Below are 18,493 nucleotides of genomic sequence, written 5' to 3'. Positions count from 1 at the left end.
CTCCGGCATTTTGTGTGTGTTACCCTGCCATAGACACTGTCTGACATGCTGAGTTCCTCCAGCATTTTGTGTCTGTTTCTCTGTCCATAGACACAGTCTGACTTGCTGATTTCCTGCAGCATTTTGTGTGTGTTACTCTGTCCATAGACTCTGTCTAATCTGCCGAGTTCCTCCAGCATTTTGTGTATGTTACTCTGTCCATAGACTCTGTCTGACCTACCAAATTCCTCCAGAACTTTGTGTGTGTTACACTGTCCATGGACACTGTCTGACCTGCTGAGTTCCTCCAGCATTTTGTGTGTGTTACTCTGACCATAGACACTGTCTGAGCTGCTGAGTTCCTACAGCATTTTGTGTGTGTTACTCTGACCATAGACTCTGTCTGACCTGCTGAGTTCCTCCAGCATTTAGTGTGTGTTACTCTGTTGATAGACACTGTCGGACCTGCTGAGTTCCTCCAGCATTTTGTGTGTGTTCCTCTGACCATAGACACTATCTGACCTGCTGAGTTCCTCCAGCATTTTGTGTGTGTTACTCTTTCCATAGATACTGTCTGACCTGCTGAGTTCCTCCGGCATTCTGTGTGTGTTACTCTGACCAGAGACACTGTCTGATCTGCTGAGTTCCTCCAGCATTTTGTGTGTGTTACTCTGTCCATAGACACTGTCTGACCTGCCGAGTTTCTCCAGCATTTTGTGTATGTTACTCTGTCCATAGACTCTGTCTTACCTGCCAAGTTCCTGCAGCATTTTGTGTGTGTTACTCTGTCCATGGACACTGTCTGACCTGCTGAGTTCCTCCGGCATTTTGTGTGTGTTACTCTGACCATAGACACTGTCTGACCTGCTGAGTTCCTCCAGCATTTTGTGTGTGTTACTCTGACCATAGACACTGTCTGAGCTGCTGAGTTCCTCCAGAATTTTGTGTGTGTTACTCTGACCATAGATACTGTCTGTCCTGCTGAGTTCCTCCAGCATTTTGTGTGTGTTACTCTGTCCCTGGGCACTGTCTGACCTGCTGAGTTCCTCCAGCATTTTGTGTGTGTTACTCTGTCTGTGGACACTGTCTGACCTGCTGAGTTCCTCCGGCATTTTGTGTGTGTTACTCTGCCATAGACACTGTCTGACCTGCTGAGTTCCTCCAGCATTTTGTGTGTGTTACTCTGTACATAGACACTGTCTGACATGCTGAGTTCCTCCAGAATTTTGTGTCTGTTTCTCTGTCCATAGACTCTGTCTGACCTACCAAGTTCCTCCAGAACTTTGTGTGTGTTACACTGTCCATGGACACTGTCTGACCTTCTGAGTTCCTCCGGCATTTTGTGTGTGTTACTCTGTCCATAGACACTGTCTGACCTGCTGAGTTCATCCAGCATATTGTGTGTGTTACTCTGTCCATAGACACTGTCTGACCAGCTGAGTTCCTCCAGCATTTTGTGTGTGTTACTCTGTCCATAGACACTCTCTGACCTGCTGATTTCCTCCAGCATTTTGTGTGTGGTACTCTGTCCACAGACAGTGTCTGACCTGCTGAGTTCCTCCAGCATTTGTGTGTGTTACTCTGTCTACAGACACCGTCTGACCTGCCAATTTCCTCCAGCATTTTGTGTGTGTTACTCTGACCATAGACACTATCTGACCTGCTGAGTTCCTCCAGCATTTTGTGTGTGTTACTCTGTCCATGGACACTGTCTGACCTGCTGGGTTCCTCCACCATTTTGTATGTGTTACTCTGTCCATAGACTCTGTCTGACCTGCTGAGTTCCTCCAGCATTTTGTGTGTCTTACTCTGACCATAGACTCTGTCTGACCTGCTGAGTTCCTCCAGTATTTTGTGTGTGTTACTCTGTCCAAAGACACTGTCTGACCTGCCGAGTTCCTCCAGCATTTTGTGTGTGTTACTCTGACCATAGACTCTGTCTGACCTGCTGAGTTCCTCCAGCATTTTGTGTGTGTTACTCTGTCCATAGACACTGCCTGTCCTGCTGAGTTCTTCCAGCATTTTGTGTGTGTTACTCTGTCCTTTGACACTCTCTGACCTGCTGAGTTCCTCCAGCATTTTGTGTGTGTTACGCTGTCCACAGGCACTGTCTGACCTGCTGAGTTTCTCCGGCATTTCGTGTGTGTTACTCTGACCATAGACACTGTCTGACCTGCTGAGTTCCCCCGGCATTTTGTGTGTATTACTCTGACCATAGACACTGTCTGACCTGCTGAGTTCGTCCAGTATTTTGTGTATGTTACTCTGTCCATAGAGACTGTCTGACCTTCTGAGTTCCTCCAGCGTTTTGTGTGTGTTACTCTGACCATAGACACTGTCTGACCTGCTGAGTTCCTCCAGCATATTGTGTGTGTTACTCTGACCATAGACACTGTCTGACCTGCTGAGTTCCTCCAGCATTTTGTGTGTGTTACTCTGTCCATAGAAACTTCTGTCCTGCTGAGTTCCTCCAGCGTTTTGTGTGTGTTACTCTGACCATAGACTCTGTCTGACCTGCTGAGTTCCTCCAGCATTTTGTGTGTGTTACTCTGTCCATAGACACTGCCTGACCTGCTGAGTTCTTCCAGCATTTTGTGTGTGTTACTCTGTCCTTTGACACTCTCTGACCTGCTGAGTTCCTCCAGCATTTTGTGTGTGTTACGCTGTCCACAGGCACTGTCTGTCCTGCTGAGTTTCTCCGGCATTTCGTGTGTGTTACTCTGACCATAGACACTGTCTGACCTGCTGAGTTCCTCCAGCATTTTGTGTGTGTTACTCTGTCCATAGAAACTTCTGTCCTGCTGTGTTCCTCCAGCATTTTGTGTGTGTTACTCTGTCGATAAACACTGTCAGACCTGCTGAGTTCCTCCAGCATTTTGTGTGTGTTACTCTGACCATAGACTCTGTCTGACCTGCTGAGTTCCTCCTGCATTTTGTGTGTGTTACTCTGACCATAGACTCTGTCTGACCTGCTGAGTTCCTCCTGCATTTTGTGTGTGTTACTCTGTCCAAAGACACTGTCTGACCTGCCGAGTTCCTCCAGCATTTTGTGTATGTTACTCTGTCCATAGACTCTGTCTGACCTGCCAAGTTCCTCCAGCATTTTGTGTGTGTTTCTCTGTCCATAGACACTGTCTGACCTGCTGAGTTCCTCCAGCATTTTGTGTGTGTTACTCTGTCCATGGACACTGTCTGACCTGCTGAGTTCCTCTGGCATTTTGTGTGTGTTACTCTGTCCACAGGCACTGTCTGACCTGCTGAGCTTCCCCGGCATTTTGTGTGTGTTACTCTGACCATAGACACTGTCTGACCTGCTGAGTTCGTCCAGCATTTTGTGTGTGTTACTCTGTCCATAGAGACTGTCTGACCTGCTGAGTTCCTCCAGCGTTTTGTGTGTGTTACTCTGACCATAGACACTGTCTGACCTGCTGAGTTCCTCCGGCATTTTGTGTGTGTTACTCTGTCCATGGACACTGTCTGACCTGCTGAGTTCCTCGGGCATTTTGTGTGTGTTGCTCTGTCCACAGACACTGTCTGACCTGCTGAGTTCCTCCAGCATATTGTGTGTGTTACTCTGTCCATAGACACTGTCTGACCAGCTGAGTTCCTCCAGCATTTTGTGTGTGTTACTCTGTCCATAGACTCTATCTGACCTGCTGAGTTCCTCCAGCATTTTGTGTGTGTTACTCTTTCCATGGACACTGTGTGACCTGCTGATTTCCTCCGGCATTTTGTGTGTGTTACTCTGTCCATAGACACTGTCTGACCTGCTGAGTTCCTCCAGCATTTTGTGTATGTTACTCAGTCCATAGACTCTGTCTGACCTGCCAAGTTCCTCCAGCATTTTGTGTGTGTTTCTCTGTCCATAGACACTGTCTGACCTGCTGAGTTCCTCCAGCATTTTGTGTGTGTTACTCTGTCCACAGGCACTGTCTGACCTGCTGAGTTCCTCCAGCATTTTGTGTGTGTTACTCTGTCCATAGAGACTGTCTGATATGCTGAGTTCCTCCAGCGTTTTGTGTGTGTTACTCTGACCATATACACTGTCTGTCCTGCTGAGTTCCTCTGGCATTTTGTGTGAGTTACTCTGTCCACAGAAACTGTCTGACCTGCCTTGTTCCTCCAACATTTTCTGTGTGTTACTCTGACCATAGACTCTGTCTGACCTGCTGTGTTCCTCCAGCATCTTCTGTGTGTTACTCTGTCGATAGATACTGTCTGACCTGCTGAGTTCCTCCAGCATTGTGTGTATTACTCTGACCATAGACTTTGTCTGATCTGCTGAGTTTTTCCAGCATTTTGTGTGTGTGTCTCTGTCCACAGACTCTGTCTGACCTGCTGTGTTCCTCCAGCAGTTTGTGTGTGTTACTCTATCCAAAGACACTGTCTGACCTGCCGAGTTCCTCCAGCATTTTGTGTGTGTTACTCTGTCCACAGACACTGTTTGACCTGCTGAGTTCCTCCAGCATTTTGTGTGTGTTACTCTATCCATAGACTCTGTCTGAGCTGCTGAGTTCCTCCAGCATTTTGTGTGTGGTACTCTGTCCAGAGACACTGTTTGATCTGCTGAGTTCCTCCAGCATTTTGTGCGAGTTACTCTGTCCATAGACACTGTCTGACCTGCTGAGTTGCTCCGGCGTTTTGTGTGTGTTACTCTGACCATAGACTCAGTCTGACCTGCTGAGTTCCTCCAGCATTTTGTGTGTGTTACTCTGTGCATAGACACTGTCTGACCTGCTGAGTTCCTCCAGCATTTTGTGGGTGTTACTCTGTCCACAGTCACTGTCTGACCTGCCAATTTGCTCCAGCATTTTGTGTGTGTTACTCTGACCATAGACACTGTCTGACCTGCTGAGTTCCTCCAGCATTTTGTGTGTGTTACACTGTCCATAGACACTGCCTGACCTGCTGAGTTCCTCCAGCATTTTGTGTGTGTTACTCTGTCCATTGAGACTGTCTGACCTGCTGAGTTCCTCCAGCGTTTTGTGTGTGTTACTCTGACCATAGACACTGTCTGACCTGCTGAGTTCCTCCAGCTTTTTGTGTGTGTTACTCTGTCTATGGACACTGTCTGACCTGCTGAGTTCCTCCAGCATTTTGTGTGTGTTACTCTGTCCATAGACTCTGTCTCACCTGCTGAGTTCCTCTAGCAATTTGTGTGTGTTACTCTGTCCATAGAGACTGTCTGACATCCCGATTTCCTCCAGCATTTTGTGTATGTTACTCTGTCCATAGACTCTGTCTGACCTGCCAAGTTCCTCCAGCATTTTGTGTGTGTTACTCTGTCCATGGACACTGTCTGACCTGCTGAGTTCCTGCAGCATTTCGTGTGTGTTACTATGACCATAGATACTGTCGGTCCTGCTGAGTTCCTCCAGCATTTTGTGTGTGTTACTCTGTCCATAAACTCTGTCTGACCTGCCAAGTTCCTCCGGCATTTTGTGTGTGTTACTCTGTCCACAGACAGTGTCTGCCCTGCTGTGTTCCTCCGGCATTTTGTGTGTGTTACTCTGTCCACAGACAGTGTCTGCCCTGCTGTATTCCTCCAGCATTTTGTGTGTGTTACTCTGACCATAGACTCTGTCTGACCTGCTGAGTTCCTCGAGCATTGTGTGTATTACTCTGACCATAGACTTTGTCTGACCTGTTGAGTTCCTCCAGCATTTTGTGTGTGTGTCTCTGTCCACAGACTCTGTCTGACCTGCTGTGTTCCTCCTGCATTTTGTGTGTGTTACTCTGTCCATGGACACTGTCTGACCTGCTGAGTTCCTCCAGCATTTTGTGTGTGTTACTCTGACCATAGACTCTGTCTGACCTGCTGAGTTCCTCCAGCATTTTGTGTGTGTTACTCTGTCCACTGACACTGTCTGACCTGCCGAGTTCCTCCAGCATTTTGTGTGTGGTACTCTGTCCACAGACACTGTTTGACCTGCTGAGTTCCTCCAGAATTTTGTGTGTGTTACTCTATCCACAGACACTGTTTGACCTGCTGAGTTCCTCCAGCATGTTGTGTGTGTTACTCTATCCATAGACTCTGTCTGAGCTGCTGAGTTCCTCCAGCATTTTGTGTGTGTTACTCTGTCCATAAACTCTGTCTGACCTGCCATGTTCCTCCGGCATTTTGTGTGTGTTACTCTGTCCACAGACAGTGTCTGCCCCGCTGTGTTCCTCCGGCATTTTGTGTGTGTTACTCTGTCCACAGACAGTGTCTGCCCTGCTGTGTTCCTCCAGCATTTTGTGTGTGTTACTCTGTACATAGACTCTGTCTGACCTGCTGAGTTCCTCCAGCATTTTGTGTGAGTTACTCTGTCCATAGACACTGTCTGACCTGCCGAGTTCCTCCAGCATTTTGTGTATGTTACACTGTCCATAGACTCTGTCTGACCTGCCATGTTCCTCCAGCATTTTGTGTGTGTTACTCTGTCCATGGACAATGTCTGACCTGCTCAGTTCCTCCAGCATTTTGTGTGTGTTACTCTGACCATAGATACTGTCGGATCTGCTGAGTTCCTCCAGCATTTTCTGTGTGTTACTCTGACCATAGATACTGTCTGACCTGCTGAGTTCCTCCAGCATTTCGTGTGTGTTACTATGACCATAGATACTGTCGGTCCTGCTGAGTTCCTCCAGCATTTTGTGTGTGTTACTCTGTCCATAAACTCTGTCTGACCTGCCAAGTTCCTCCAGCATTTTGTGTGTGTTACTCTGTCCATAGACACTGTCTGCCCTGCTGAGTTGCTCCAGCATTTTGTGTGTGTTACTCTGACCATAGACACTGTCTGACCTGCCAATATCCTCCAGCATTTTGTGTGTGTTACTCTGACCATAGACACTGTCTGACCTGCTGAGTTCCTCCAGCATTTTGTGTGTGTTACTCTGTCCATGGACACTGTCTGACCTGCTGAGTTTCTCCAGCATTTTGTGTGTGTTACTCTGTCCATAAACTCTGTCTGACCTGCTGAGTTCCTCCAGCATTTTGTGTGTGTTACTCTGTCCATAGACACTCTCTGACCTGCTGAGTTCCTCCAGCATTTTGTGTGTGTTACTCTGTCCACAGGCACTGTCTGACCTGCTGACTTCCTCCGGCATTTTGTGAGTGTTACTCTGACGATAGATACTGTCTGACCTGCTGAGTTCCTCCAGCATTTTGTGTGTGTTACTCTGACGATAGATACTGTCTGACCTGCTGAGTTCCTCCAGCATTTTGTGTGTGTTACTCTGTCCATAGACACGCTCTGACCTGCTGAGTTCCTCCAGCATTTTGTGTGTGTTACTCTGTCCATAGACACTGTCTGACCTGCTGAGTTCCTCGGGCATTTTGTGTGTGTTGCTCTGTCTAGAAACACTGTCTGATCTGCTGAGTTCCTCCAGCATTTTGTGTGTGTTACTCTGTCCACAGACACTGTCTGACCTGCTGAGTTCCTCCAGAATATTGTGTGTTACTCTGACCATAGACACTGTCTGACCTGCTGAGTTCCTCCAGCATTTTGTGTGTGTTACTTTGACCATATACTCTGTCTGACCTGCTGAGTTCCTCCAGCATTTTGTGTGCGTTACTTTGACCATAGACATTGTCTGACCTGCTGAGTTCCTCCAGCATTTTGTGTGTGTTACACTGTCCATAGACGCTGCCTGACCTGCTGAGTTCTTGCAGCATTTTGTGTGTGTTACTCTGTCCATAGACACTCTCTGACCTGCTGAGTTCCTCCAGCATTTTGTGTGTGTTACTCTGTCCACAGGCACTGTCTGACCTGCTGACTTCCTCCGGCATTTTGTGTGTGTTACTCTGACGATAGATACTGTCTGTCCTGCTGAGTTCCTCCAGCATTTTGTGTGTGTTACTCTGTCCATAGAGACTGTCTGACCTGCTGAGTTCCTCCAGCTTTTTGTGTGTGTTACTCTGACCATAGACACTGTCTGAACTGCTGAGTTCCTCCAGCATTTTGTGTGTGTTACTTTGACCATATACTCTGTCTGACGTGCTGAGTTCCTCCAGCATTTTGTGTGTGTTACTCTGACCATAGATACTGTCGGATCTTCTGAGTTCCTCCAGCATTTTCTGTGTGTTACTCTGACCATAGATACTGTCTGACCTGCTGAGTTCCTCCAGCATTTCGTGTGTGTTACTATGACCATAGATACTGTCGGTCCTGCTGAGTTCCTCCAGCATTTTGTGTGTGTTACTCTGTCCATAAACTCTGTCTGACCTGCCAAGTTCCTCCAGCATTTTGTGTGTGGTAGTCTGTCCAGTGACACTGTTTGACCTGCTGAGTTCCTCCAGCATTTTGTGTGTGTTACTCTGTCCATAGACACTGTCTGACCTGCTGAGTTGCTCCGGCATTTTGTGTGTGTTACTCTGACCATAGACTCTGTCTGACCTGCTGAGTTCCTCCAGCATTTTGTGTGTGTTACTCTGTCCATAGACACTGTCTGACCTGCTGAATTCCTCCAGAATTTTGTGTGTGTTACTCTGACCATAGACACTGTCTGACCTGCCAATATCCTCCAGCATTTTGTGTGTGTTACTCTGACCATAGACACTGTCTGACCTGCTGAGTTCCTCCAGCATTTTGTGTGTGTTACTCTGTCCACAGGCACTGTTTGACCTGCTGACTTCCTCCGGCATTTTGTGTGTGTTACTCTGACGATAGATACTGTCTGACCTGCTGAGTTCCTCCAGCATTTTGTGTGTGTTACTCTGACGATAGATACTGTCTGACCTGCTGAGTTCCTCCAGCATTTTGTGTGTGTTACTCTGTCCATAGACACTCTCTGACCTGCTGAGTTCCTCCAGCATTTTGTGTGTGTTACTCTGTCCATAGACACTCTCTGAGCTGCTGAGTTCCTCCAGCATTTTGTGTGTGTTACTCTGTCCACAGGTACTGTCTGACCTGCTGACTTCCTCCGGCATTTTGTGTGTGTTACTCTGACGATAGATACTGTCTGACCTGCTGAGTTCCTCCAGCTTTTTGTGTGTCTTACTCTGACCATAGAGTCTGACTGATCTGCTGAGTTCCTCCAGCATTTTGTGTGTGTTACTCTGTCTATGTACACTGTCTGACCTGCTGAGTTCCTCGGGCATTTTGTGTGTGTTGCTCTGTCCAGAACCACTGTCTGATCTGCTGAGTTCCTCCAGCATTTTGTGTGTTACTCTGACCATAGACACTGTCTGACCTGCTGAGTTCCTCCAGCATTTTGTGTGTGTTACTTTGACCATATACTCTGTCTGACCTGCTGAGTTCCTCCAGCATTTTGTGTGTGTTACATTGACCATAGACATTGTCTGACCTGCTGAGTTCCTCCTTCATTTTGTGTGTGTTACTCTGTCCATGGACACTGTCTGACCTGCTGAGTTCCTCCAGCATTTTGTGTGTGTTACTCTGTCCATAGAGACTGTCTGACCTGCTGAGTTCCTCCAGCTTTTTGTGTGTGTTACTCTGACCATAGACACTGTCTGAACTGCTGAGTTCCTCCAGCATTTTGTGTGTGTTACTTTGACCATAGACACTGTCTGACCTGCTGAGTTTTTCCAGCATTTTGTGTGTGTGTCTCTGTCCACAGACTCTGTCTGACCTGCTGTGTTCCTCCAGCATTTTGTGTATGTTACTCTATCCAAAGACACTGTCTGACCTGGGGAGTTCCTCCAGCATTTTGTGTGTGTTACTCTGTCCACAGACACTATTTGACCTGCTGAGTTCCTCCAGCATTTTGTGTGTGTTACTCTATCCATAGACTCTGTCTGAGCTGCTGAGTTCCTCCAGCATTTTGTGTGTGGTACTCTGTCCAGTGACACTGTTTGACCTGCTGAGTTCCTCCAGCATTTTGTGTGTGTTACTCTGTCCATAGACACTGTCTGACCTGCTGAGTTGCTCCGGCATTTTGTGTGTGTTACTCTGACCATAGACTCTGTCTGACCTGCTGAGTTCCTCCAGCATTTTGTGTGTGTTACTCTGTCCATAGACATTGTCTGACCTGCTGAGTTCCTCCTTCATTTTGTGTGTGTTACTCTGTCCATGGACACTGTCTGACCTGCTGAGTTCCTCCAGCATTTTGTGTGTGTTACTCTGTCCATAGAGACTGTCTGACCTGCTGAGTTCCTCCAGCTTTTTGTGTGTGTTACTCTGACCATAGACACTGTCTGAACTGCTGAGTTCCTCCAGCATTTTGTGTGTGTTACTTTGACCATAGACACTGTCTGACCTGCTGAGTTTTTCCAGCATTTTGTGTGTGTGTCTCTGTCCACAGACTCTGTCTGACCTGCTGTGTTCCTCCAGCATTTTGTGTATGTTACTCTATCCAAAGACACTGTCTGACCTGGGGAGTTCCTCCAGCATTTTGTGTGTGTTACTCTGTCCACAGACACTATTTGACCTGCTGAGTTCCTCCAGCATTTTGTGTGTGTTACTCTATCCATAGACTCTGTCTGAGCTGCTGAGTTCCTCCAGCATTTTGTGTGTGGTACTCTGTCCAGTGACACTGTTTGACCTGCTGAGTTCCTCCAGCATTTTGTGTGTGTTACTCTGTCCATAGACACTGTCTGACCTGCTGAGTTGCTCCGGCATTTTGTGTGTGTTACTCTGACCATAGACTCTGTCTGACCTGCTGAGTTCCTCCAGCATTTTGTGTGTGTTACTCTGTCCATAGACACTGTCTGACCTGCTGAGTTCCTCCAGCATTTTGTGTGTGTTACTCTGTCCACAGACACTGTGTGACCTGCCAATTTCCTCCAGCATTTTGTGTGTGTTACTCTGACCATAGACACTGTCTGACCTGCTGAGTTCCTCCAGCATTTTGTGTGTGTTACTCTGTCCATAGACTCTGTCTAACCTGCTGAGTTCCTCCAGCATTTTGTGTGTGTTACTCTGTCCATGGACACCGTCTGACCTGCCGAGTTCCTCCAGCATTTTGTGTATGTTACTCTGTCCATAGACTCTGTCTGACCTGCCATGTTCCTCCAGCATTTTGTGTGTGTTACTCTGTCCATGGACAATGTCTGACCTGCTCAGTTCCTCCAGCATTTTGTGTGTGTTACTCTGACCATAGATACTGACGGATCTGCTGAGTTCCTCCAGCATTTTCTGTGTGTTACTCTGACCATAGATACTGTCTGACCTGCTGAGTTCCTCCAGCATTTCGTGTGTGTTACTATGACCATAGATACTGTCGGTCCTTCTGAGTTCCTCCAGCATTTTGTGTGTGTTACTCTGTCCATAGACACTGTCTGACCTGCTGAGTTCCTCCAGCTTTTTGTGTGTGTTACTCTGACCATAGACACTGTCTGAACTGCTGAGTTCCTCCAGCATTTTGTGTGTGTTACTCTGACCATAGACTCTGTCTGACCTGCTGAGTTCCTCCAGCTTTTTGTGTGTGTTACTCTGACCATAGACACTGTCTGAACTGCTGAGTTCCTGCAGCATTTTGTGTGTGTTACTCTGTCCACAGACACTGTCTGACCTGCTGTGTTCCTCCAGCATTTTGTGTGTGTTACTCTGACGATAGATACTGTCTGACCTGCTGAGTTCCTCCAGCATTTTGTGTGTGTTACTCTGTCCATAGAGACTGTCTGACCTGCTGAGTTCCTCCAGCTTTTTGTGTGTGTTACTCTGACCATAGACACTGTCTGAACTGCTGAGTTCCTCCAGCATTTTGTGTGTGTTACTTTGACCATATACTCTGTCTGACGTGCTGAGTTCCTCCAGCATTTTGTGTGTGTTACTCTGACCATAGACACTGTCTGAACTGCTGAGTTCCTCCAGCATTTTGTGTGTGTTACTTTGACCATATACTCTGTCTGACGTGCTGAGTTCCTCCAGCATTTTGTGTGTTTTACTCTGTCCATAGACTCTGTCTGACCTGCCATGTTCCTCCAGCATTTTGTGTGTGTTACTCTGTCCATGGACAATGTCTGACCTGCTCAGTTCCTCCAGCATTTTGTGTGTGTTACTCTGAGCATAGATACTGTCGGATCTGCTGAGTTCCTCCAGCATTTTCTGTGTGTTACTCTGACCATAGATACTGTCTGACCTGCTGAGTTCCTCCAGCATTTCGTGTGTGTTACTATGACCATAGATACTGTCGGTCCTGCTGAGTTCCTCCAGCATTTTGTGTGTGTTACTCTGTCCATAAACTCTGTCTGACCTGCCAAGTTCCTCCAGCATTTTGTGTGTGGTAGTCTGTCCAGTGACACTGTTTGACCTGCTGAGTTCCTCCAGCATTTTGTGTGTGTTACTCTGTCCATAGACACTGTCTGACCTGCTGAGTTGCTCCGGCATTTTGTGTGTGTTACTCTGACCATAGACTCTGACTGACCTGCTGAGTTCCTCCAGCATTTTGTGTGTGTTACTCTGTCCATAGACACTGTCTGACCTGCTGAGTTCCTCCAGAATTTTGTGTGTGTTACTCTGACCATAGACACTGTCTGACCTGCCAATATCCTCCAGCATTTTGTGTGTGTTACTCTGACCATAGACACTGTCTGACCTGCTGAGTTCCTCCAGCATTTTGTGTGTGTTACTCTGTCCATGGACACTGTCTGACCTGCTGAGTTCCTCCAGCATTTTGTGTGTGTTACTCTGTCCATAGACTCTGTCTGACTTGCTGAGTTCCTCCAGCATTTTGTGTGTGTTACTCTGTCCATAGACACTCTCTGACCTGCTGAGTTCCTCCAGCATTTTGTGTGTGTTACTCTGTCCACAGGCACTGTCTGACCTGCTGACTTCCTCCGGCATTTTGTGTGTGTTACTCTGGCGATAGATACTGTCTGACCTGCTGAGTTCCTCCAGCATTTTGTGTGTGTTACTCTGACGATAGATACTGTCTGACCTGCTGAGTTCCTCCAGCATTTTGTGTGTGTTACTCTGTCCATAGACACTCTCTGACCTGCTGAGTTCCTCCAGCATTTTGTGTGTGTTACTCTGTCCATAGACACTCTCTGAGCTGCTGAGTTCCTCCAGCATTTTGTGTGTGTTACTCTGTCCACAGGTACTGTCTGACCTGCTGACTTCCTCCGGCATTTTGTGTGTGTTACTCTGACGATAGATACTGTCTGACCTGCTGAGTTCCTCCAGCTTTTTGTGTGTGTTACTCTGACCATAGAGTCTGACTGATCTGCTGAGTTCCTCCAGCATTTTGTGTGTGTTACTCTGTCTATGTACACTGTCTGACCTGCTGAGTTCCTCGGGCATTTTGTGTGTGTTGCTCTGTCCAGAACCACTGTCTGATCTGCTGAGTTCCTCCAGCATTTTGTGTGTGTTAGTCTGTCCACAGACACTGTCTGACCTGCTGAGTTCCTCCAGAATTTTGTGTGTTACTCTGACCATAGACACTGTCTGACCTGCTGAGTTCCTCCAGCATTTTGTGTGTGTTACTTTGACCATATACTCTGTCTGACCTGCTGAGTTCCTCCAGCATTTTGTGTGTGTTACTTTGACCATAGACATTGTCTGACCTGCTGAGTTCCTCCTTCATTTTGTGTGTGTTACTCTGTCCATGGACACTGTCTGACCTGCTGAGTTCCTCCAGCATGTTGTGTGTGTTACACTGTCCATAGACACTGCCTGACCTGCTGAGTTCTTGCAGCATTTTGTGTGTGTTACTCTGTCCATAGACACTCTCTGACCTGCTGAGTTCCTCCAGCATTTTGTGTGTGTTACTCTGTCCACAGGCACTGTCTGACCTGCTGACTTCCTCCGGCATTTTGTGTGTGTTACTCTGACGATAGATACTGTCTGACCTGCTGAGTTCCTCCAGCATTTTGTGTGTGTTACTCTGTCCATAGAGACTGTCTGACCTGCTGAGTTCCTCCAGCTTTTTGTGTGTGTTAGTCTGTCCATAGACACTGTCTGACCTGCTGAGTTGCTCCGGCATTTTGTGTGTGTTACTCTGACCATAGACTCTGTCTGACCTGCTGAGTTCGTCCAGCATTTTGTGTGTATTACTCTGTCCATAGACACTGTCTGACCTGCTGAGTTCCTCCAGCATTTTGTGTGTGTTACTCTGTCCACAGACACTGTCTGACCTGCCAATTTCCTCCAGCATTTTGTGTGTGTTACTCTGACCATAGACACTGTCTGACCTGCTGAGTTCCTCCAGCATTTTGTGTGTGTTACACTGTCCATGGACACTGTCTGACCTGCTGAGTTCTTCCAGCATTTTGTGTGTGTTACTCTGTCCATAGACACTCTCTGACCTGATGACTTCCTCCGGCATTTTGTGTGTGTTACTCTGTCCATAGACACTCTCTGAGCTGCTGAGTTCCTCCAGCATTTTGTGTGTGTTACTCTGTCCACAGGTACTGTCTGACCTGCTGACTTCCTCCGGCATTTTGTGTGTGTTACTCTGACGATAGATGCTGTCTGACCTGCTGAGTTCCTCCAGCTTTTTGTGTGTGTTACTCTGACCATAGAGTCTGACTGATCTGCTGAGTTCCTCCAGCATTTTGTGTGTGTTACTCTGTCTATGTACACTGTCTGACCTGCTGAGTTCCTCGGGCATTTTGTGTGTGTTGCTCTGTCCAGAACCACTGTCTGATCTGCTGAGTTCCTCCAGCATTTTGTGTGTGTTAGTCTGTCCACATACACTGTCTGACCTGCTGAGTTCCTCCAGAATTTTGTGTGTTACTCTGACCATAGACACTGTCTGACCTGCTGAGTTCCTCCAGCATTTTGTGTGTGTTACTTTGACCATATACTCTGTCTGACCTGCTGAGTTCCTCCAGCATTTTGTGTGTGTTACTTTGACCATAGACATTGTCTGACCTGCTGAGTTCCTCCTTCATTTTGTGTGTGTTACTCTGTCCATGGACACTGTCTGACCTGCTGAGTTCCTCCAGCATGTTGTGTGTGTTACACTGTCCATAGACACTGCCTGACCTGCTGAGTTCTTGCAGCATTTTGTGTGTGTTACTCTGTCCATAGACACTCTCTGACCTGCTGAGTTCCTCCAGCATTTTGTGTGTGTTACTCTGTCCACAGGCACTGTCTGACCTGCTGACTTCCTCCGGCATTTTGTGTGTGTTACTCTGACGATAGATACTGTCTGACCTGCTGAGTTCCTCCAGCATTTTGTGTGTGTTACTCTGTCCATAGAGACTGTCTGACCTGCTGAGTTCCTCCAGCTTTTTGTGTGTGTTAGTCTGTCCATAGACACTGTCTGACCTGCTGAGTTGCTCCGGCATTTTGTGTGTGTTACTCTGACCATAGACTCTGTCTGACCTGCTGAGTTCGTCCAGCATTTTGTGTGTATTACTCTGTCCATAGACACTGTCTGACCTGCTGAGTTCCTCCAGCATTTTGTGTGTGTTACTCTGTCCACAGACACTGTCTGACCTGCCAATTTCCTCCAGCATTTTGTGTGTGTTACTCTGACCTTAGACACTGTCTGACCTGCTGAGTTCCTCCAGCATTTTGTGTGTGTTACACTGTCCATGGACACTGTCTGACCTGCTGAGTTCTTCCAGCATTTTGTGTGTGTTACTCTGTCCATAGACACTCTCTGACCTGATGACTTCCTCCGGCATTTTGTGTGTGTTGCTCTGTCCACAGACACTGTCTGATCTGCTGATTTCCTCCGGCATTTTGTGTGTGTTACTCTGTCCACAGACACTGTCTGACCTGCTGAGTTCCTCCAGAATTTTGTGTGTGTTACTCTGACCATAGACACTGTCTGACCTGCCAATATCCTCCAGCATTTTGTGTGTGTTACTCTGACCATAGACACTGTCTGACCTGCTGAGTTCCTCCAGCATTTTGTGTGTGTTACTCTGTCCATGGACACTGTCTGACCTGCTGAGTTCCTCCAGCATTTTGTGTGTGTTACTCTGTCCATAGACTCTGTCTGACCTGCTGAGTTCCTCCAGCATTTTGTGTGTGTTACTCTGTCCATAGACACCGTCTGACCTGCTGAGTTCTTCCAGCATTTTGTGTGTGTTACTCTGACCATAGACACTGTCAGACCTGCTGAGTTCCTCCAGCATTTTGTGTGTGTTACTCTGACGATAGATACTGTCTGACCTGCTGAGTTCCTCCAGCATTTTGTGTGTGTTACTCTGTCCATAGAGACTGTCTGACCTGCTGAGTTCATCCAGCGTTTTGTGTGTGTTACTCTGTCCACAGAGTCTGACTGATCTGCTGAGTTACTGCAGCATTTTGTGTGTGTTACTCTGTCTATGGACATTGTCTGACAGGCTGAGTTCCTCGGGTATTTTGTGTGTGTTGCTCTGTCCAGAAACACTGTCTGATCTGCTGATTTCCTCCGGAATTTTGTGTGTGTTACTCTGACCATAGACACTGTCTGACCTGCTGAGTTCCTCCAGCATTTTGTGTGTGTTACTTTGACCATATACTCTGTCTGACCTGCTGAGTTCCTCCAGCATTTTGTGTGTGTTACTTTGACCATAGACACTGTCTGACCTGCTGAGTTCCTCCAGCATTTTGTGTGTGTTACTCTGTCCATAGACTCTGTCTCACCTGCTGAGTTCCTCTAGCAATTTGTGTGTGTTACTCTGTCCATAGACACTGTCTGACATCCCGATTTCCTCCAGTATTTTGTGTATGTTACTCTGTCCATAGACTCTGTCTGACCTGCCAAGTTCCTCCAGCATTTTGTGTGTGTTACTCTGTCCATGGACACTGTCTGACCTGCTGAGTTCCTCCAGCATTTCGTGTGTGTTACTATGACCATAGATACTGTCGGTCCTGCTGAGTTCCTCCAGCATTTTGTGTGTGTGTCTCTGTCCACAGACTCTGTCTGACCTGCTGTGTTCCTCCTGCATTTTGTGTGTGTTACTCTGTCCATGGACACTGTCTGACCTGCTGAGTTCCTCCAGCATTTTGTGTGTGTTGCTCTGACCATAGACTCTGTCTGACCTGCTGAGTTCCTCCAGCATTTTGTCTGTGTTACTCTGTCCAAAGACACTGTCTGACCTGCTGAGTTCCTCCAGCATTTTGTGTGTGGTACGCTGTCCACAGACACTGTTTGACCTGCTGAGTTCCTCCAGCATTTTGTGTGTGTTACTCTATCCATAGACTCTGTCTGAGCTGCTGAGTTCCTCCGGCATTTTGTGTGTGTTACTCTGTCCACTGACACTGTCTGACCTGCCGAGTTCCTCCAGCATTTTGTGTGTGGTACTCTGTCCACAGACACTGTTTGACCTGCTGAGTTCCTCCAGCATTTTGTGTGTGTTACTCTATCCACAGACACTGTTTGACCTGCTGAGTTCCTCCAGCATTTTGTGTGTGTTACTCTATCCATAGACTCTGTCTGAGCTGCTGAGTTCCTCCAGCATTTTGTGTGTGTTACTCTGTCAATAAACTCTGTCTGACCACCCAAGTTCCTCCGGCATTTTGTGTGTGTTACTCTGTCCACAGACAGTGTCTGCCCTGCTGTGTTCCTCCAGCATTTTGTGTGTGTTACTCTGTCCATGGACACTGTCTGACCTGCTGAGTTCCTCCAGCATTTTGTGTGTGTTACTCTGTCCATAGACTCTGTCTGACCTGCTGAGTTCCTCCAGCATTTTGTGTGTGTTACTCTGTCCATAGACACTGTCTGACCTGCCGAGTTCCTCCAGCATTTTGTGTATGTTACTCTGTCCATAGACTCTGTCTGACCTGCCATGTTCCTCCAGCATTTTGTGTGTGTTACTCTGTCCATGGACAATGTCTGACCTGCTCAGTTCCTCCAGCATTTTGTGTGTGTTACTCTGACCATAGATACTGTCGGATCTGCTGAGTTCCTCCAGCATTTTCTGTGTGTTACTCTGACCATAGATACTGTCTGACCTGCTGAGTTCCTCCAGCATTTCGTGTGTGTTACTATGACCATAGATACTGTCGGTCCTGCTGAGTTCCTCCAGCATTTTGTGTGTGTTTCTCTGTCCATAAACTCTGTCTGACCTGCCAAGTTCCTCCGGCATTTTGTGTGTGTTACTCTGACCATAGACTCTGTCTGACCTGCTGAGTTCCTCGAGCATTGTGTGTATTACTCTGACCATAGACTTTGTCTGACCTGTTGAGTTCCTCCAGGATTTTGTGTGTGTGTCTCTGTCCGCAGACTCTGTCTGACCTGCTGTGTTCCTCCTGCATTTTGTGTGTGTTACTCTGTCTATGGACACTGTCTGACCTGCTGAGTTCCTCCAGCATTTTGTGTGTGTTACTCTGACCATAGACTCTGTCTGACCTGCTGAGTTCCTCCAGCATTTTGTGTGTGTTACTCTGTCCAAAGACACTGTCTGACCTGCCGAGTTCCTCCAGCATTTTGTGTGTGGTACTCTGTCCACAGACACTGTTTGACCTGCTGAGTTCCTCCAGCATTTTGTGTGTGTTACTCTATCCACAGACACTGTTTGACCTGCTGAGTTCCTCCAGCATTTTGTGTGTGTTACTCTATCCATAGACTCTGTCTGAGCTGCTGAGTTCCTCCAGCATTTTGTGTGTGTTACTCTGTCCATAAACTCTGTCTGACCTGCCAAGTTCCTCCGGCATTTTGTGTGTGTTACTCTGTCCACAGGCACTGTCTG

This window comes from Hypanus sabinus, chromosome 11, assembly GCF_030144855.1.
Source record: "Hypanus sabinus isolate sHypSab1 chromosome 11, sHypSab1.hap1, whole genome shotgun sequence".
NCBI lineage: Eukaryota > Metazoa > Chordata > Chondrichthyes > Myliobatiformes > Dasyatidae > Hypanus > Hypanus sabinus.
The sequence above is the reverse complement of the archived record's forward strand: the minus strand, read 5'-3'. Positions refer to the sequence as shown.